The sequence below is a fragment of the Pinus tabuliformis genome, chromosome 5_2 (genome assembly GCF_031772625.1).
Source record: "Pinus tabuliformis cultivar Carrire ecotype Pingquan chromosome 5_2, CPIR1, whole genome shotgun sequence".
Lineage (NCBI taxonomy): Eukaryota > Viridiplantae > Streptophyta > Pinopsida > Pinales > Pinaceae > Pinus > Pinus tabuliformis.
This window is the reverse complement of record NC_142306.1, coordinates 724,512,149-724,534,006: the sequence shown is the minus strand read 5'-3', so window position 1 is coordinate 724,534,006 and position 21,858 is coordinate 724,512,149. Positions and strand designations below refer to the sequence as shown.

Here is a 21,858-nt window from a genome sequence, read left to right as displayed (position 1 = left end):
ATATCTTGCGTCTCCCTTCGTTTGCTAAAATGTATTCCAAGTTGTTAGTTTGACACTTTAGGTCAAATGTAAATAGACAGTAGTTGGTGATATAAAACTATCAAATGCCCATAAAATGAAATATTGAGAATCATTGTTCAATAAAAGTTCCTATTAATTCATTTAGTTTCGTGTCTTGGCTATTTAGTTGTTATTCAGTTATTGCTTTCTTGATTTCTTCATTATTTGGGTTTCTTTTTCAACAATTGGTATCAGAGCTCCGAGGGAGGTAGCCTCGGCGTGAATGAGAAATGTTGTTTGGCTTCTGTGCGTTGAAGGCTGTGAGTTGACGGCTGAGAAAGAACGTGGCTATGCGTTGAAGGACGGCTGCGTTGAAGGCAAAGGCGTGAGGAGCCCATCTCAAAGAGTGAGTGAGAGTCCAGAGTCTGCCTACGGTTGTAGCTGCGTGTTTTTTTTGCTGTGTGAGGACCTGCGTGTTTTTTTTGCTGTGTGAGGACCTGCGTGAGGCACAAAACCTGCATGAATCTTCCTGCATGCTGGGAACCTGCGTGAGACCCTGCTGAAATCTGTCTGCGTGAGGCTGCGTGGACCCTGCCGGAATTTGTTTGCATGAGGCTGGGTGAACCCTGCCGGAATCTGTCTGCTTGAGGCTGCGTGAATCTTCCTACGTGCTGCTGCATGGAAGTGGTGCCAGACGCTGAAGAGGCAGAGCTGCTGCCTGCGTGGAAGTGCCAGATCTCCCTCTGCGTAAAGGAAAGGCGGTTTGCCTGCATTCCTGCGTGCAGAGTCTGCAGAGGAAGTGCGTACTGAGCCTGTTTGATCCGCTACAGAGAGAACCTGCGTGTGCCAGAACCTCGTCGTGTTTGCTGCCACAGTTGCTGCCAGCAGTGCTACTAGACCTGCGTGTTGGATCCGGGTATTTTTTTTTTTTTAAAGTTTTGAGACAAATCTTGTTTCAGAAATTTTTTGAATAAAGGGTGAATGTGTGAAATTGAAGAAAAAGAAAGTTTTTTTTTCTGAAGGAAAGGAGAAAATAAGTTTTTTTTTTTATTTAAAAAGAGTGTTTCTATCTAAATTGAAATTTTTTTTTGGAGAAATAAGGAAATATACACCTTAGTTGAAGGAAAAAACTTTTATTGGAAAATAAGGAAATATAAACCTTTGCTGAAAAGACTGAAACCCTAGAAGAAGAACAAAATGGCCAAGATGTCGAATGCAAGATTCGAGGTGGAAAAATTCACCGGAAAGAGCAATTTTGCTCTTTGGAAACTGAAGGTTAAGGATCTGCTTGTGCAACAAGGGTTGCACAAGGCATTGGATGGGGTAACTAAGAAACCTACAACTATGACTACTTCAGACTAGGAGGACTTGGATGCCCAAGCTCTCAGTACCATCCGGTTATGCCTAGCGGATGAAGTTCTCTTCAACATTGTTGAAAAGACTACGACGTTAGGATTGTGGGAAAAATTTGAAAACCTCTATATGACAAAATCATTAACCAACAGAATTTATCTAAAACGACAGTTATACAGTCTTCGAATGAAAGAAGGTTCAAATGTTGCAGAACATTTGAATGTTTTTAATTCACTAATTTGTCAATTAACAGATATGGGAGTCAAAATACAGGAAGAAGATAAAGCCATAACCTTGTTGTGTTCTCTGCCTAAATCATGGGATCACTTCGTAACTTCAATTAGTTTCAGCTCTACTGATTCTTTGAAGTTTGAATCAGTTGTGGGAGCTCTTCTATCTGAAGAAGTACGAAGGAAATCCAGCACTGAAACAGCTGCAAAAGAAGCCATGGTCGCTAGAGGACGCTCAAAGGAAAGAGGAGAAAAACCAAGGGGGTCTTCCAGGTCGAAATCGAAGGGCAAGAAGTGTAGGGCAAAATGTTGGAACTGCGGTAAAGTTGGACACTTGAAGAAGGACTGTTGGAAACGGAAGGAATCCAAAAACCCGAAGAACGAAGCGAATCAGGTCGATTCAAGTATGATAGATGAAGTTTTATCTGCTGAAGAATTGTGTATGATAGATGAAACTTCACCTGAATGTAATGTCTCTCAGAGTTTTGATAGCTGGCTGTTAGACTCTGGTGCTTCACATCACATGTGCCCACATAGAAATTGGTTTACTTCGTATGAAAATGTAAACGGTAGTTCTGTGTTTATGGGTAACAATATGTCATGTCAGACTGTTGGGATGGGAGATATCAGGATTAAGATGTATGATAACACATTTAGGACATTAACTAGTGTTAGACATGTACCTGATTTGAAGAAAAATTTAATCTCTGTGGGAGTGTTGGATTCAGATGGTTATAAGTTTACAGGTCAGGATGGCGTCTTGAAAGTCTTTAAAGGAGCCCTTATGGTTATGAAGGCAAAAAAGGTCGGAAATCTTTACAGGTTAAAAGGAAGTACTCAGGTCAGTGAAGCAGCAGTTGCGTCAGAAAAGGAAGAAGCAGGTACTCGTCTGTGGCATCAACGTTTGGGTCATATGAGCGAGAAAGGTCTTCATAGACTGATGAAACGTAAATCTCTTCCCGGTCTGAAATCCTTGAATTTAGATTTCTGCAAACATTGTGTGTATGGAAAACAGTGTAAACAGAGATTTAAAGTTGGAAATCATAATAGTAAAGATGTTTTAGACTACATTCATTCTGATCTGTGGGGGCCTTCCCATGTTGTGTCATATGGAGGTGCATTGTATTTTTTAACGTTCATTGATGATTACTCTCGTAGAGTTTGGGTCTATATGCTAAAAAGGAAAGCTGATGTATTAAATGTCTTTAAACAATTTAAAGTAATGGTAGAGAAAAGAACAGGCAAATCTATTAAATGTCTAAGAACTGACAATGATGGTGAGTTCACTTCTGTTGAATTTGAACAATACTGTAAGGATGAGGGCATTGTTAGACACAAAACTGCTGTTTATACTCAGCGAAATGGTGTTGCTGAGCGTATGAATCAGACTCTTATGGAAACAGCCAGAAGCATGATCAGCAATGCTAACTTGCAAAAGGAGTTGTGGGCAGAAGTAGTATCTACTACTTGTTATTTAGTTAACAGATCACCTTCAGTAGCAATTGATTGTAAAATTCCTGAAGAAGTTTGGACAGGTCAGTCTTGTGACTATTCTCATTTGAGGATATTTGGCTGTGATGCTTATTCTCTTATTCTGAAAAATCAGCGTTCAAAATTAGATCCAAAGTCGAAATGTTATGTCTTTGTTGGGTATGACTATGCAGTGAAAGGATATAGGTTGTGGGATCCTACATTGCGGAAGATAGTCATTAGTAGAGATGTAACATTTGATGAATCCTCTTTGTTAAAATCAAATGTTGAAAGAATTGAACAGGAACAGGTATCGCCGAGTCAACGAGTTTAGTTGGAGGTTAGATCTTTCGGTGACAGTCGAAAGGAAGGAGAGACTTCTGGAGACAAAGGTGTTGAAGACACAAAGGAAGCCGTTGAAGCTTCTAAACCAGTGCAAGTTTCTGAACCAGTTCATCAACCAGTCGCTCTGAGAAGGTCTACAAGGGAAAGGAAAACTCCCAAAAGGTATGAAGATTCAGCTTCATCTGTTGCTTTGGTTATTGAAGATGGGAACCTTCTTGTTATCAGGAATCAGTAGATGATACAGATAGCGAGAAATGGAAAATGGCTATGGAAGAAGAAATGGACTCCTTAGCCAAGAACAATACCTGGGATCTTGTAGAGCTTCCTGAAGGGAGAAGTGTTGTTGGATGTAAATGGGTCTTCAAGCTGAAACGGAAAGTTGATGGTAGTATTGAAAGGTATAAGGCGCGACTGATAGCAAAAGGGTATTCTCAGGTTGAAGGTATAGACTTTCATGAGATTTTTTCTCCAGTTGTAAAACTTGTTTCTATACGTGTTGTGTTGGCACTAACTGCGTTGCTTAATCTTGAGTTAGAACAGTTAGATGTTAAAACAGCTTTTCTACATGGTGATTTGAACGAAGAGATATATATGGAACAACCAGAAGGTTTTGTACGAGGTCGCAGCAGAAGATTAGTTTGCAAGCTCAGGAAATCATTGTATGGTCTGAGGCAGTCTCCCAGACAATGGTACAAGAAGTTTGATTCCTTCATGGTGAGCCAGAACTTTATAAGAAGTGAGTATGATCATTATGTGTACTTCAAAAGTTTCAATGGCATATTCATTATCTTAGCTTTGTATGTTGACGATATGCTTATTGCAAGCAAAAGCATGGAAGAGATAAACATTTTAAAGGCTCAACTCTCTAGGACATTTGATATGAAGGATCTTGGAGCAGCAAAACATATCTTGGGCATGGAGATACACTGAGACAGGAAAAATGGTAAGCTTTGGTTGTCACAGCAGAAGTATGTGGAGAAGGTACTTGAAAAGTTCTCTATGAATAATGTGAAACCTGTTAATGTTCCTTTAGCTTCCCATTTTAAGCTTTCTTCGGTTTTGAGTCCTAGAGCTGATGAAGAAAAGCAGTATATGTCTCATGTACCATATGCAAACGCTGTAGGCAACTTAATGTATGCGATGGTATCTACAAGACCTGACATTTCACATGCAGTTGGAGTTGTCAGCAGGTTCATGGCAAATCCAGGTAAAGAACATTGGCAAGCAGTGAAATGGGTGCTTCGATATCTAAGAGGCACAAGTGACCATTGCATCGCCTTTAATGGTAGTGAAGGATCAGTTTGCGGATGTGTAGATGCTGACTATGCAGGTGATTTGGACAAAAGAAGATCTACTACAGGTTATGTCTTTACTCTTGCAGGTGGAGCAATTAGTTGGATGTCAAAGCTTCAAGAAACAGTTGCATTGTCCACTACCGAAGCTGAATATATAGCTGCTTCAGATGCCAGTAAAGAAGCAATCTGGTTAAAGGGTCTGCTCGATGAGATTGGAAGGACGCAAGAGAAAGTGAATGTACTTTGTGACAGTCAAAGTGCTATTCACTTGGCTACAAACCCTGCCTATCACAGCAGAACCAAGCACATTGATGTAAGGTATCATTTTCTGAGACATGTGATTGATGGCGGAAAAGTAGCTCTTAAAAAGGTCCATACACGAGAAAATTGTGCAGACATATTCACAAAGCCAGTTACAGTAGAGAAGCTGCGGTGGTGTTTAGCTTCTCTTGGCTTGCAGGAAAGAAGATGAATGGGAAAATTGTTGTCAAGGTGGAGTTTGTTAGTTTGATAATGAATTGGTAACTTTAGGTAAAATGTAAATAGACAGTTGTATACCGAATAATCAGTTATGTAACGATAGTTGGTGATATAAAACTATCAAATGCCCATGAAATGAAATACGGAGAATCATTGTTCGATAAAAGTTCCTATTAATTCATTCAGTTTCGTGTCTTGGCTATTCAGTTGTTATTCAGTTATTTCTTTCTTGATTTCTTCATTATTTGGGTTTCTTTTTCAACACAAGCGTCCCAGTCAGGGATGGATAGACGGCGTTATAGTGGCCGCTTTGGTTCTCTTCTTGCTGATAGTTGTGGCCGTGTTATTCATAAAATACAAGAATAGAGAAATAATAGAAGAATGGGAGCATGAGTTCTGGCCACATAGATTCAGTTACAAGGAGCTCGACACCGCCACAAATGGATTCTCGGATGAAAACATTTTGGGCGCGGGGGGTTTCGGCAGAGTTTACAGGGGTGTTCTCTTGGGAAGCGGCCTGGAAGTGGCGGTGAAATGTATAACGAAGGAGTTAAACGAGGGAATGAAGGGTTTCATCGCAGAGATCTCGACGATGGGGCACCTGGAGCATAGGAACCTGGTTCCTCTCCTCGGGTGGTGCAGGAAGCAGAAGAAACTATTCATCGTTTACGACTACATGCCAAACCGCAGCCTCGATAAACTCATATTCGGTAACCTGAGGACCATCTTGCCATGGCCTCGGCGATACGCTATCTTGAAGGGCGTTGTGGTGGGCCTGGCATATCTACACGAAGGTTGGAAAAAGAAGGTCATCCACAGAGACATCAAGTCGAGTAATGTGTTGTTGGATTCGGAGCTCAACAGGAGGCTGGGGGACTTCGAGCTCGCCCGGCTGTATGAACATAGCGAGAACCCTGGAACAACTCAGTTGGTGGGAACGGTGGGGTACATAGCACCGGAGCTCATAAAGACGGCAAAGGCCACTCCGAGCTCGGATATGTTCAGCTTTGGTGTTCTTTTGTTGGAAGTGGTGTGCGGGAGGAAAGCCGTGGACCTAAGCTTGGGCGTTGAACGACTGTTTTTGGTTGACTGGGTGTGGGAGATGTACGGCCATGCGAGTCTTATCCAAGCGGCAGATCTGAAGCTGGGAAATGAATTCGAGGAGCTCGAAATGGATAAGGTGTTGAAAGTGGGATTATTGTGTTCCAATACGGAGCCGACATTAAGGCCGGGGATACGACAAGTGTGTCAAATACTGGAAGGTGAAGCTCCTCTCCCTGACGTCCATATGGATTCGTTTAAGATTAATGGTCGTTCTGCTGGGACGTTGCCTAACCATTATACGCTTTCCGAGGAGGACAGGAGGCTGAGTATACAACATGTGCATCAAATACTGAAAGGTGAAGCTCCTATCCCTGACGTCCATATGGATTCGTTTAGGGTTAATAGCTGTGCTGGCACTCCTGATCCGGATGGCTCGGTTCGACCTCTGTAGTTGAGAATTCTCAACTACAAGTCCAATTCTAGTTTAGAAGTCCAATTGAACCAAATAAGTAAACATGCAGTTTAGAATTATCAATCCTACCACATGAAAAATTAATTTAATCTATGTATCTAATGTGTGCATGCATATCATAATGTGCATATTCCTAAACCGTGAATCCTTTAGTCGGAGTAAAAATTCATAATTCATATTATTATTTGCTCTTTTCCAAATGAATTCATAATTTATATTATTAATTCCTTTTTCTAAATGCGTTTGCAGGGTGGAATACAACTTTTATGTTCAATTCCTATGATATATTTTTTTAATAAAAAAATCTGATTTTAATAAAAAAATCTGATTTTAATAACAATAACAAGTGTAATAGGTAGGTAGGGCCTGTTTAGTACTTGCTTTTTATGGAAAAAATATTTGATAGCAGAATAATTACATGAAAATAATTATATAGTAATTAAAAATTGTTTATATTTACTTATTCACATGTCAAAATGATTTTTGTTTTTTATTTCATTTATAAAAAAAATAATTTTTTAAATAAAATTTTTGATAATTATATTATTGGTTTAAAAAAAAAAATGGTAGATTTATATTGTATTGTGTAAAGACTGCAATAATAATAATAGACCTCTCAATAAAAATAATGAGCGTGATCACAATAACATTATTTTGATGTTTATGTAACTCACATGATTATTCATAAAACTAACACATCTTCTTGTATTTCTTAACTTTTTGTTTTTAATATTAAATATGAGTTTCTTTTTTTTTTTGCTAAGTAAGAGTGGGACCTTCTATTAATATAGCCCAGATACATAATTTACATGGAGCCGCACTAGCTCTGTGAGAGTTCACATAATTTACATGGAGTCGCACCAGCTCTATGAGAGTTCATCACGTAGCTGGGCAAGCCGAATTTCGAACCTAACATCCGAAACCATGAAAAACCCGAACAAGACAATCGAGGAGTTGATACCAGTCACTTTGGACATATAGCGAGCATGAAACCTGCTAGTCGTGCTGTCGTGCAACAGAAGAAGACCTGAATACCTCAAATCCGGGGCCCACAATACTGCCACATGTGACCCGTCATAGGTCCCCAAAACTGCAACCAAAGACCAACCTTAATCTTCATCAAACTTGTTGGCTCAAAGACCATGCGATCCGACCTTCCAAGATCCAAGGGTCACACGCTTCCTTCGCGCCAACATCAATCCCACACATTAACCTTTCTTACGGACCCGAAGAGAACCTTAGGTCATCTCTCTAAACTTTTTCGGGTCTGAATCACTACACACCACATGCATGATCAACCTCCACTATTGATCAACCCGTCGTGGATCCAACGGTCCACGCTGATATCGGTTGGGCAAGTAGCTCGAGGATTACTCGCTCGATAAAGCGGTTTCCTCTTTCCTCTCCGCTGCTACGTGTCGCTTGAGGAGTGGAATCGAGGGCCTTCCTCGAAATACTAGATACCACTTAGATCTGCCCAAAATACCACTTGTGGTTTGAGAAACTATCCCCTCACGAATTAACTTGCACGCTCTTCTGCCAAGCGATGACCATCGATCAAACCCATCAGGCGGTTCTCGTTCCTTCCTCCTAGTTTCTCTGCGATACTCCGTTTAATCGATGTGTCAAAGGACGATCCAACCTATAGCACTTCCAGAGTCGGTCCTCACGCCACTGCGTCCTTGGTTTTCCTCCGCTGATCTCAACCTTCTCCATAAATCTGATGGAATAATGATCTTTGGACCACGGCCAGTACCATCTTCGGACTGCAGCCAAAAAAGGGGGACAATTGAGGTTTCCCTATCCTCTCGCCTGTCCCTTGATCCTCTTCGATCCATCCTATCAATCCATAGCTCCATGTCTTTTCCCGCCTGACAGAGACAATCCTCTAACAATTTGCCTGGGGTTAACAATTCCCAAGCATGCCGAGTATCCCTTTCCTTATTGATTACTCCTTCGTTCGCCAAACAATCCGCTAACATGTTAGCTTTTCTTTTTACATCGACAAAGCTTACAGTTTTTAAGGTTTGCAGGTGGGAGTAGATACGATGAAAGACTTGTGAAAGCCTCCAATAACAAATACTTAATTATATTTGGAATTAAATAGTGGATTTAGAATTTCAAAATAACCAAAAAGCTAAATTCTAATAATGTCCTTGTAATAAAATATTTCCAATTTTAATGAAATATGTGTTCAATGCTTCGACACTCTATCTGGTGCTATGCCATTGCATATTTTCTTGGCCGCTCTGATAATCAACTCTGAATCTACTTCAACGATTACATTATGTGAATTTGAATCTACCAAGATTTCCAAGCATCGCTCTAGGGCCATGAGCTCCGCCATGTTATTAGTGGCCTTCCCCAAGTGGCAATGAAAGATCTTCTTTATTTGACCCTGTTCATCTCTTATAACACCCCCAAAGCCAGCTAACCCTAGGTTGCCCTTAGATGCTCTGTCTATATTGAACTTTAGGAAACCATAAGGAGGAGGCTTCCAAATGTTTATATCTGCATTTATTTGGCTCACTCCCTTCACTATGCCCTGTGGGCTTATGGATTGGAGACCCAATTGTAGTAGAATACTCACATCTTGGGGTAGAGGAGGGTCCTAAGGAAGTGTCCTCAACAAGCTTTTGACTGTGTCTTTGAGTTGCCTTAAAATTTGGTCAATTATATGTTGGGGCTTGCTTGCATTTTTCTTGAAGATTCGACTATTGCGCTCTTTCCAAACATTCTAGATGACAAAGGCTGGAACTAGAGTCCACGCTTCATTAATGATTTCATTCCCTAAGAAGCTTTTCCTCCAATTCTTCAAAGTGTTGGAGATGTTGAGTCTGTCCCTATCTGTTTGTCTAAAGATTGAGGCCACCCATTCCCACACGATGGAGGTGAAAGGGCGGAGGTTGAGAAGATGATCCATCGTCTCCTCTTCTGAGCCACAAAGGTAACATTTGGATGGTCCAGTGAAGCCATTTTTTAGGAGATTCTCCCAAATTAAGATTTTCCTTTGATGCACTTGCCAGATGAATAACTTTATTTTCATCCAGTGGGGGCTTTGCCACAGTTTCTTGCAAAATTGATCAGGATTTAGATAGTTAAATCATGTTACTGTCTGTTTAGCTTCTTTGAGGTTAAAGGTACCTTCGGTGTTCTTTCCCCATCTTAGTTGGTCAGGCAAGAAGGATGCCAGAATTCTCCTATGCTCTAGATCTTAGGTAAGAGAGTCTACCTGGGCAATATTAAATATAAGTTTCATTAATATATATTGTTCAATTTAGTATGATACAAATTAATATATGTTTTTCAATTTATCTGAAGAAAAAGTTGTCAATGTCAAAACAACTAGGAAGGTTATGTGTATTTATAAAGGAAAAATATCATTTCTTAAATCACGAGTATCACACTTCATAAAACAACTCTAAGTAATTAATATGTGTAAAAAGTGATTATTCGTTTATTTAATTTGGTATTTTGAATTTTTATGTAAAGTAAAATAAGGATGATGATTGACTTGATATAAAATTTGATTTATTGAAATAAAACATGGCCCGACACAAAATAATGTATGTGGGGCGGCTATGGATTCTGGATAGCAATGTCAAAGGATTCACAATACAAAGCGCATTGGAATGCTGGCCTAGGATCAAATAACAAGGCTGAGGCTATGGCTCTTTGGGACATATTATGGCTTGCAAAATTTTTCAATATCCCTGAGATCCATATATATGGGGATTTAAAGATTATTTTGGACCATGTAAAAGGTAAGGCTCAAATCAAACAATCAACTCTTCTTGGTTGGTTAAAGAGAATTGAATGTCTCTAGACTCGGCTAGGGAGACCTACAATCAATCATACTGGCATAGAACACAATCAATCATACTAGCAAAGAACACAATCAGATTGCGACGAGATCTCAAAAAAAGGCCTATAAGGAAACATGGGAGAAGTGCAGATGGATATAGTTATGGAAGATAAGAGTATAGGGGCAGTGTCATTCACGTTTCATGGATGGTATATGCAAATTGTCTATAATTTATTTTTTTGTATAACAATTTTGTTTTTTGTATATTACAGGAAAAATGGCAATAGAGGGAGAAATAGAAACTTTTATAAGAATCACTATGAATATGGGTTGATATGGTTTCATGAGTAACTTTTCTAATGGAATTATCTGGTTTAATTTATCTCTTATACACTTGCTATATTCCCATATGCAACTCTTATTTGATTTCTTCACATTGTAATGTACATGCTTGTATAAGGTTTTTTTTTTTTTTGGAACTAACTAAACATACAACCAAGATTATCTAGGTATTATGATGATTCTTGTAAATGTATGCTACTATGATAGACATGGCCCATCTAATTAATACAAATATGGTTTCATCACTAACTTTTCTAATGGAATTATCTGGTTTAATTTATCTCTTATACACTTGCTATTTTCCCATATGCAACTCTTATTTGATTTCTTCACATTGTAATGTACATGCTTGTCTAAGGTTTTTTTTTTTTCGAACTGACTAAACATACAACCAAGATTATCTGCGTATTATGACGATTCTTGTAAATGTATGCTACTATGATATACATGGCCCATCTAATTAATACAAATATAGCTCTTTTCATGTTAAAAAAAAAAAAAAATTGATTTATTAGAAATTAAAACAGGGAAATAATTCGACAATTACCTTGTCCTACATATGTATTATGCAATTCACTATTATGCAATTCACTTTCACATTCTCTAGAGTCTATTTAAAAACATTACACTTAATATCATATAAATTTAAAAATTTAATTAGAAAAATAATATTTTTTAATTCAGAAAAACAAAATAATTTTAATTAAAAAAAATTAATGATTAAATAAAAATGAATAGATTTAAGTTTTGGTCAACCTAAACGAGGAGATGGATAATCTTTATCAAAATCGACCGTAATATATTTCGTTGTCGTTTGTCCACACCCATCCGTTTCTCATCTACTTCAAAAACAAAATGACAACCAACTCTCTTTTGTGAGAATTGCGAAGGGGCTACCACTAATGACCACTAAATTTTATTCCGTGGACGTGGATTACTTTTGCAACTCTATCAAAATGGATGAACTAGTTTAATTATTGTCATTTTTTATTTATATTAATTAAAGTCAATTAAATGACAATAAATAAAATAACTATACGTCAAACTTACGGGGATTAACTTTGCTCCACGTCCTTCAATTTTTTTCAGCGCTTTCCTTCCTTCCAGTAATTCCCATTCTGGTTCTTCCTTTGGTATCAGCTAGTTATTCTTTTGGTATCAGCTATGGCAGTCCCTCTATCAGGTATAGCAGGAAATTTTATTGGGGGAGTGGCGACCAACGTCACAGGCAACATTTTTGCTACGATTTTCCAGAAGTTAGAAGATGTTAGAAGGTTGGAGAGAAACAACGAAATTCTGGAAACCGACTTTAGCACTGTGCAGGACATGTTGAATAATATTCGCAACCAGTTTGAAGCTCAGCAGAAGATGTTGGAGGAGCCATTGAAAAAATGGTTAACAAAGATGCAGAAAGCCCTTGGAGAGGCTGAAGATCTGATCAATCGGGCCAATCGACATAGACAGAGAGCGTGGTATCAACGTTGTTGTTGCCTCCTCTGGAACCTCAACCTCCCCACGCAAGTTAGAGCTTGGAAGGATGCATATGATGCCCTCATTGAAGAGTTCAGTAAGTTCTGCTCAATACATGTCTCGATTCCGCAACTTGTGTCCACTGCAGCACCTCAGACAGACCTGCTGCTCCAAGTTGTGCCAGACTCGGGTTTCAAAGGGTCCGGCATTCGAACTGCTCAGGATGAGCTGCAGACATGGCTCACCGACCCTCATTGCCAATCTCGCGTGATTGGCGTGTACGGCATGGGGGGAGTTGGCAAGACATCGTTGTTGAAAGTCATCTACAACACCTACAAGAAGCAGGTCAGTGGTATCTTTCATGTCGTTCTTTGGTTTACTGTTTCTCAAAACTTCCAGATTAAGGAGTTGCAGGCTTCCATTGCTTGTTGGGGATTTTTAATGGGAAAATCCCAAAAACACATAAAAACTAAAACTCCACACACACAGAGACAGTGCTCTATTTCCTTCACTCCAGGATCTTTTGTGCACAGGGAAGCTTTAAAAAAAAATTACAGAGGAACAGAGTATTTCACCACCATAAAAAACATTTCTATTCGTTTAAGACAAAAATCACTGATACATATTCATCCTCTTTGTTGAGAGGGATTCACAACAAAAAATACATTCAACAAAAAAAACATGTACTCTGTTTTCACCTGAGAATTCACTGAGCTGGGTTTACTGCTGTAAATCCCCTTTTGCATTCACTGCAGTGAAAAACACTTTACTGCTGTAATAAAAATTTACATATGCATACAAAAATGCGCTCAACCATTTTCTTTATGCACTACTGTGCAAAACCACACATGGTTTTTCGCTACTCCTCCGTTTTACAATCGCCAACACAAAAATTACCTCACAAAAAAAAAAACTCACGCCCCTGTTCTTGTTTTTCTACACACTGCTGTGTGTTTCCCCTTGCTAATACAATGAGCAAAACTCGAGCATATATGTTTTGCTCGTTATATAAAACATAATACGTAAAAAACTCTATATTACCGTGGGTTCTTTTTACATTACATATGGTCAACGCTTCCATAAAAAATATAACACTTTCTTTATGAATATTAATATATGCCGTATGAAAAACTTAAATATTTTACCAACGCATATGACATTGCATTGATAGCAGGTATGGTCAACCAAGCTCTTAATTTACTCCACGCAATATTTAATTTGATGCAGGCCCGTATGCAGGTTTGAGCAATCAACGGTCAAAAACACTAAAGACAATCGAACGGCGGACGGAGATATTGGAAGGTCGTTTTCTGCAGAGCTTTATGTCCCGAGAATGTCAGACATGGTGACGTAAGGGGACAGCCACGCGTCAATTCCAAATTTTCTTGGGCTCAAATATACGGAAAGTCCCTTTACCGGAAAGTGGCCCGAGAACTCTCTGGCGGGTTTGCTGAACGGTTTCTAGCGTTGGTACGGCTGCGCAGTTGAAATTAGATTTCAACACTCCCCTTTAATTTCAACAGCTGGGCATTCGGTCATACCCAGACACTTTCTCAAAAATTCAAAGCTTTTCTGATCCAATGGCTTTGTCAAGATGTCTGCTACCTGTTCTTGAGTCCTGCAATGTTCTAGGACAATTTCTCCATTGTTCACCAATTCTCTGATGTAGTGAAACCTTGTATCAATGTGTTTCGTTCTCTTATGAAACACTGAATTCTTTGACAATGCAATAGCTGAGCTATTGTCACAAAAAATCACTGTCGCTTTTGCCTGCTCTTGGCCTAAATTTCTCAACATTCTTCTCATCCATACTGCTTGACATGCTGATGCTGTCGCTGCCACATATTCAGCCTCTGCTGTAGACAATGCTACAATGGACTGCTTCTTAGAAGCCCATGAGATGGCTCCTGAACCCATATTAAAAACATAACCAGAAGTGCTCTTCCAATCATCTACACTTCCAGCCCAATCGCTATCAGTGTATCCAACCAAGTCTGAATGTTCTGAGGCATGATATAAAATTCCAAACATTTTGGTACCTTTGAAATACCTTAAAATTCTTTTTGCTGCCTACCAATGTGCCTCCTTTGGCCTCTCCATAAATCTGGAAATCAAACTAACAGCATACATAATATCAGGCCTAGTTGCTGTTAAATACATAAGGCTGCCTACAATACTTTTGTACAAACTAGGATCAAAATCCTTGCTGTTGTCCTCTTTGCTGAGCTTTAATCCCATTACTGTGGGAGTGATGGCTGCCTTGCATTCTTGCATGTTAAATCTGCCCAAAACTTGATTTACATATCTTGCTTGAGATATAAAAATTCCTTTTTCATTTTGATCTACTTCTATGCCTAAGAAATATCTCAAGAAACCCATGTCAGTCATTTCAAATTCATCCTTCATGACTGATTTAAAATTCTTAATGAGCTGATCATCATTACCTGTGAAAATCACATCATCAACATATAAGACAACAATTAAAATTTTACCATCCTTTTCTTTGATGTAGACGGTGGGTTCTCCTTCACACTTGTCAAATTCATTATCCAAGAGATATGAATCTATTCTGCTGTACCATGCTCTTGGGGCTTGTTTCAGCCCATAAAGAGCTTTCTTCAATTTGCACACTTTGTGCTCTTCACCTTTCTTCTCATAGCCTAGAGGCTGTTCAACATAAACCTCTTCCTTTAACACTCCATTTAGGAATGCTGACTTCACATCCATTTGGTAGACTTTCCATTTGTTTTGTGCTGCTATGGACAGCACTGCTCTCACGGTTTCCATTCTTGCAACCGGTGCGAAAGTCTCCTCATAATCTCTCCCATACTGCTGCTTGTACCCTTTGACAACCAGCCTTGCCTTGTGCCTTTCTATCTTGCCTTCAGCATTACTCTTGGTCTTGTAAACCCATTTCACTCCAATAACTTCTTTGCCTTTTGGTAGCTCAACCAAGTCCCATGTTTTGTTTCTCTCTATGGCATTCATCTCCTCATCCATAGCTTCTATCCATTTCCTATCTTTAATTGCATCCTCGAAATGAATAGGATCATCAACATGACAGTACAAGGCAAATAAGGAATTCATTCCTTCATCATAAATATCACTTAGATTTCTAAACTTCTTACCTCGTTCACTTGGTGTGCAAGTGCTTGAAGATGCACTTGAATTTCCTCCTTGTGGTGTGCTTGGAGAAGCACTTTCATTTATCCTCAATGGTGTCCCTTGTTGTCCTTGTGTTGGCGCTGTTGTTTGGGGATACATTTCAGCCACCTCCTCATCATCTTCATCATGAGACAAACAGTTTTTAACATTCACTGTTTTCTCTATGCTTCCATCCCAAGCTTCCTCTTCAATGAATTGAACATCTTTGCTGACAAAAAACTTCTTGGTAGATGGGATATACAACCTGTAGGCTTTGGATTCCTCACTGTATCCAATGAAAAGACATTTCTCCCCTTTGCTGTCCAACTTCCTCCTTAGCTGATCTGGAATGTGTGCATAGGCCACACATCCAAAAACTCTCATGTGGGTGACTCCTTGCTTTCTCCCACTCCATGCCTCTTCTGGCACCTTGTTCATCACTGCTTTTGTAGGACACCTGTTCAAAACATACACTGCACAATTTATAGCTTCAGCCCAATAATCATTTGGCAAATGCTTTGCCTTCAGCATGCTCCTCGCCATATCCATGATGGTCCTGTTCTTCCTTTCAGCAACTCCATTTTGTTGTGGGGTGTACCTAGCTGTAAACTGTTTGTGAATTCCATTTTCTCTACAAAATCTTAGGAATTCCTTGGAGATATACTCACCTCCTCTATCAGTTCTCAAAACTTTAATGTGCATCCCACTTTGGTTTTCCACAAATGCCTTGAAGTTTTGGAATTTCTCAAACACTTCACTTTTGTTTTTAAGGAAGTATACCCAAGTCTTTCTTGTAAAGTCATCAATGAATGTTAGGAAATATTGGCTGCCTGCTAATGATGGAGCTTGCATCGGTCCACATAAATCTGAGTGGATGATCTCTAAGGGTGCCTTTGCCCTTATGCTCTTTCCTGATGGAAAACTTTCTCTGTGTTGTTTTCCCAATATGCAACCTTCACATAGGCTATCCGGTTTCTCTATCAATGGTAATCCTCTTACCATTCCTTTCCTACTCAACAAATTTAGACCTCCAAAATTGAGATGTCCAAATCTCAAGTGCCACAACCAATTTTCATCCTTTGGCACGCTTTGGAAAGCCTCTTGGGTAACTGCTGCAATTTCATTTTTGTTTTTCAAATCTGCCCTGATCCTGAGAGGGAACATCCTGTTCCTTGTCATTTTTACTTCAGCAATGCATCTTTTGCTGGGTGCTATATCCATGATGGTGCATACATCATTTTTAAAGAAAACATTGTACCCCTTATGGACAAGCTGTCCAATACTCAAGAGGTTACATCTCATTCCGGGGACATAGTAGACATCTGCTATGGTTTTCCTTTCTCCTTGCTTTGTAAATATTTTTACCTCCCCTTTTCCCATAACAGAGACTTTGCTATCAGTTCCTAGTGTGACTTCTGATTTCACTTTTTTATCTAGGGCAGAAAAGAAAGCTATGTTCCATGTCATATGGTTGCTGCAACCTGAGTCTAAAAACCAAATGTCCTCACTGTTTGTTTCAACCATGTTACATGCTAACAACACATTATTTTGGCTGTTGTTTTCTCTAGTAACATTTGCATTTTGTCTACTGTTCATATCATGTTGTTTCTTTCTACAATCACTTGCATAATGTCCATACTTTTTGCAATAATAGCATTCAACATTAGATTTATCATACCTTTGTCCTTGAGCATGATACTGTTCTCTTTGTTGGCTGCTGCCATGGCCTTGGTTCTGATTTGGATTCCTACCTCTTTCTTGTGCATTTGCTGGGCTGTTCCTTCCACCTCTGTTCTGGCTTCTGCCTCTTCCTCTCTTGTTTCCTCTGCCTTGACCTCTTCCTCTTCCAAAGGACATCTGGGTCTTGAAGGCTTGCTCAAGAGATGAGTTTTCATTCCTACTCAACCTCTGCTCATGTGTTATCAGTGATGCATGTAGCTCATCAACTGAATAGTTTGAGAGATCCTTTGTCTCTTCAATGGTGGTGACTATGGCATCAAACCTTGAGGGTAAGACCCTCAATATTTTCTCCACAATCCTTCTATCTTCAATGGTTTCTCCATGAGTTCTCATTTGTGTGATTACACCAATCACATGAGTGAAGAATGAGTCAATGTTATCTGACTCCTTCATGTTCAAGTTCTCAAAATCTTTCCTCAGCAACTGTAGTTTTGCTGTCTTCACTCTCTCCATGCCTTGATAGGCTGTCTTAAGGGTTTCCCATGCTTCATTGGATGTCTTAGCTGCTGCTAACCTTGGAAACACACTCTGGTCTACTGCTAGATACAACAACACACGGGCTTTTGAATCCTTCTTCCTATTGCTCTTCAGCAGATCCTTCTCTCCTGGAGTTAATCTATTAAACTCATTTTCATCTGCTGGTTCTTCAAAACCATCTTCAACTATTTCCCATAAATCTTGAGAGGCAAACAGGGCTTTCATAGTTATTGCCCAATAATCATAGTTCTTCCCATTAAACTGTGGGAGCTGGGTGTTAAACATACCCATACCAGTGCTGGTGCTGGCCGTTCCTTGTATCCTCAACTATGCCTCTGAATCCTTAACTGTGTGTTTAAAAACACTGACTGTTTCTTCAGCAGTAACTAACAAGATAGCTATGAAGAATACCTGAATCCTTTGTTGTCTGAGTCTTCTGTCTGCCTGAGAGGTTTTGCTGCAGCTACAAACCTTCTCCCTTCAGCTTCTTTAACTTCTTTAAAGAGCCTGGACCTGCTCTGATACCACTGTTGGGGATTTTTAATGGGAAAATCCCAAAAACACATAAAAACTAAAACTCCACACACACAGAGACAGTGCTCTGTTTCCTTCACTCCAGGATCTTTTGTGCACAGGGAAGCTTTAAAAAAAAATTACAGAGGAACATAGTATTTCACCACCATAAAAAACATTTCTATTCGTTTAAGACAAAAATCACTGATACATATTCATCCTCTTTGCTGAGAGGGATTCACCACAAAAAATACATTCAACAAAAAAAACATTTACTCTGTTTTCACCTGAGAATTCACTGAGCTGGGTTTACTGCTGTAAATCCCTTTTTACATTCACTGCAGTGAAAAACACTTTACTGCTGTAATAAAAATTTACATATGCATACAAAAATGCGCTCAACCATTTTCTTTATGCACTACTGTGCAAAACCACACATGGTTTTTCGCTACTCCTCCGTTTTACAATCGCCAACACAAAAATTACCTCACAAAAAAAAAAACTCACGCCCCTGTTCTTGTTTTTCTACACACTGCTGTGTGTTTCCCCTTGCTAATACAATGAGCAAAACTCGAGCATATATGTTTTGCTCGTTATATAAAACATAATACGTAAAAAACTCTATATTACCGTGGGTTCTCTTTACATTACATATGGTCAACGCTTCCATAAAAAATATAACACTTTCTTTATGAATATTAATATATGCCGTATGAAAAACTTAAATATTTTACCAACGCATATGACATTGCATTGATAGCAGGTATGGTCAACCAAGCTCTTAATTTACTCCACGCAATATTTAATTTGATGCAGGCCCGTATGCAGGTTTGAGCAATCAACGGTCAAAAACACTAGAGACAATCGAACGGCGGACGGAGATATCGGAAGGTCGTTTTCTGCAGAGCTTTATGTCTCGAGAATGTCAGACATGGTGACGTAAGGGGACAGCCACGCGTCAACTCCAAATTTTCTCGGGCTCAAATATACGGAAAGTCCCTTTACCGGAAAGTGGCCCGAGAACTCTCCGGCGGGTTTGCTGAACGGTTTCTGGCGTTGGTACGGCTGCGCAGTTGAAATTAGATTTCAACATTGCTAAGGAAGTGGGATTAAATCTGGAAGAAACTTCTAATGTTGAAGAAAGGAAGATGAGATTGTATGCATCTCTCTGAAAGAGTAACAAGAAATTTCTGATTGTATTGGACGACTTCTGGAGTTCAATCGATCTACAAGAAGAAGTGGGCGTCGGATTTGGCAATGATAATCCGAGCAAAATCATAATGTCCAGTCGCAACAGAAATATCATTGCAAGAATGGGGGCGCTTGAGTACTCAGTGAGCATACATCCCTTGTCCACAGAGGAAGGTTGGGAGTTATTTACAAGTAGAGCTTTTACGAATGGGGTTGTTATTGGGAGTAATATAGAGGAGGCTATAGCCAAAGAGATTGCCGATGAGTGCAAAGGATTGCCGTTGGCAATAAATGTAGTAGATGCAGCGATGAGATCCAAAAAGACGAATGATGAGTGGAGTCGTGCTTTGATGATGATGAAAAATGCGGATCCCGCCTTTCCAATCACTCATGAGACTATTGATGCAGAGCTGTATCAAAAGTTAAAATGGACTACCACATTTAAAGATTTGTTTTCTATGCTGTGCTGTGTTTCCCGAGGACTACCACATTCCTGTAGAGTGGCTTGTGGTAATGTGGCGCGCTGAAGGGTTGCTTACAGGGACAAGTTACTTTATGGTTATTGGGCATTAGTACATAGATGTACTGGTAAGCAGGGGTTTGGTCGAGCATTTTGAAGTGTTCAATCCTTATGAAGTTAGGAGGACCGGATATTTAAAGGTTCATGATGTTCTTCGCGACACAGCAATATATATCGGCCAAAAGGAGGAGAACTGGTTATTTTCAGCAGGTCCACATCTACAGAGTTTCCCAATTGAAGAAGAGACTAAGGACTGCAAAAGAATATCAATTTTTGGGAGTGATGCTCTTGATCTACCAATGGATTTCAATTGCCCAAATCTTGTGAGTTTGTGGTTAATGGAGAACAGTAGTTTGTCAAAGGTTCCTGAAGGCTTTCTTTTAAACCTTCCGTGTCTCAGGGTTCTTGTACTGTCACACAGTCAAATAAGTTCGCTGCCATCATCAGTGGGGCAACTTGGAGAGCTTGAGTTTCGTAGCTTGTGAGGCTGCCGCGACTTGAGGGATTTGCCTGATAGCATATGCAATTTGTCTCGTCTTCAAACTTTGAATCTTCAATGGTGTAGCAGCCTGCATTCATTGCCGAGTGGAATAAGAGAGCTTAAAAAGCTTAAGCATCTCAAATTAGAAGGGTGTGGCAGCTTAGTCACAATTCCAGATGGTATTTTTCAACTCACTTCATTGAACACATTGTGCCTGCAATCAAGTTGTACTGTTAGAGCAAAGGATCTCACAAATTTCTCAAATCTGGTGGAGCTACGGGCATCGATAAAGGCAGGAATTGAAGTAGGAAGACTGGGTCCCTGGTCGGACATGAGGATTTTGGAATTAAACTACATACATGATGATGATGATTTCGGTGTCGCAGAGGATGTTCTTCTGGAGAGCATGAAGCACATTTGGAAATTGGAGGAATTAAGCCTATTTGATTATCGAGGCTTGTCTTTACCGAATTGTATTTGTGATTTCCGAAACTTGAAGGTCTTATAATTGCACAGATGTCACCAATTAAGGGAGTTTCCGGCCATGGAGATTGGGAGTGCAGATGCTAGCTTTCCAGCGCTAGAGCAGTTGACTTTGTATCGCCTATATGAGTTGGAGAGTCTCGCAGGACCATCTAATGTGTGCAACGAAAGAGCAATGCGCAATCTTAAAGACTTGAAGATATATAATTGCCGATTTGCTGAGACACTGCTAGCTTCAATGGGGAAGCTGCCCAATTTAATGGAATTGGATATATCTAATTGTGATGAGTCGAAGGAAATGGACTTTGGGAGTAGGAGTTTTCCAATGCTGAGGGAATTGACATTGTGCAACCTAACCATGTTAGAGAGTATAGGGGGGCCTTCAAATATATGGAATGAATGAACGTTGCACAACCTTCAAACATTGACGATAACGGGGTGTCCGTTATTAAGGAAATTGCCAGTACGAATAGAGAAACTATGTAATTTAAAACAAATGAGAGGAGAATCAGTTTGGTGGGAAAGCATCGTTTGGGAAAATGATGAAATGAAAGCTCAACTTTCTCACCTTTTTTTTCTCTACACTAGATTATTAATTGTATTGGGCTGCTGCGGTGTATTTTAAAATTTAATATAAAAGAGGGTTGGAAATTTTATATGTTTAATGTGAAGTTGATATATGGTTTTAATGTAAAGTTGACATAATGTAATTAAAAAAAAATTGTGTTATCAAAAATTTGATCTCTTTATATTTTCATTAAAATTTATAGCAATATATCCTTGTTAATTACTTGTTTGTTTATCAGACATGTATATAAAGGGAATATATATAGTTATATTTCACAATAAGGGTTTATATATATATATATATATATATGTCAAAATTTTAATAAAAAAATCAAATTTATATAATTAAAAGAGAATAAATTAATAAATACTCTATTTTAATGTTTTAGAAAAAAATTTCCAAAACAAATATGAATAAGATTGGCTGACGTACATA

At 39.2% G+C, this 21,858-nt stretch overlaps 2 pseudogenes; both read left to right on the top strand.

The window, feature by feature from the left end:
• Positions 1–5,206: 5,206 nt before the first annotated feature.
• LOC149161246 (L-type lectin-domain containing receptor kinase S.4 pseudogene) lies at positions 5,207–6,668 on the top strand (annotated as a pseudogene).
• A 5,233-nt stretch (positions 6,669–11,901) lies between these two features.
• Positions 11,902–21,480, top strand: LOC149161245 (disease resistance protein RPS2-like; annotated as a pseudogene).
• The last annotated feature ends 378 nt before the right edge of the window (positions 21,481–21,858 follow it).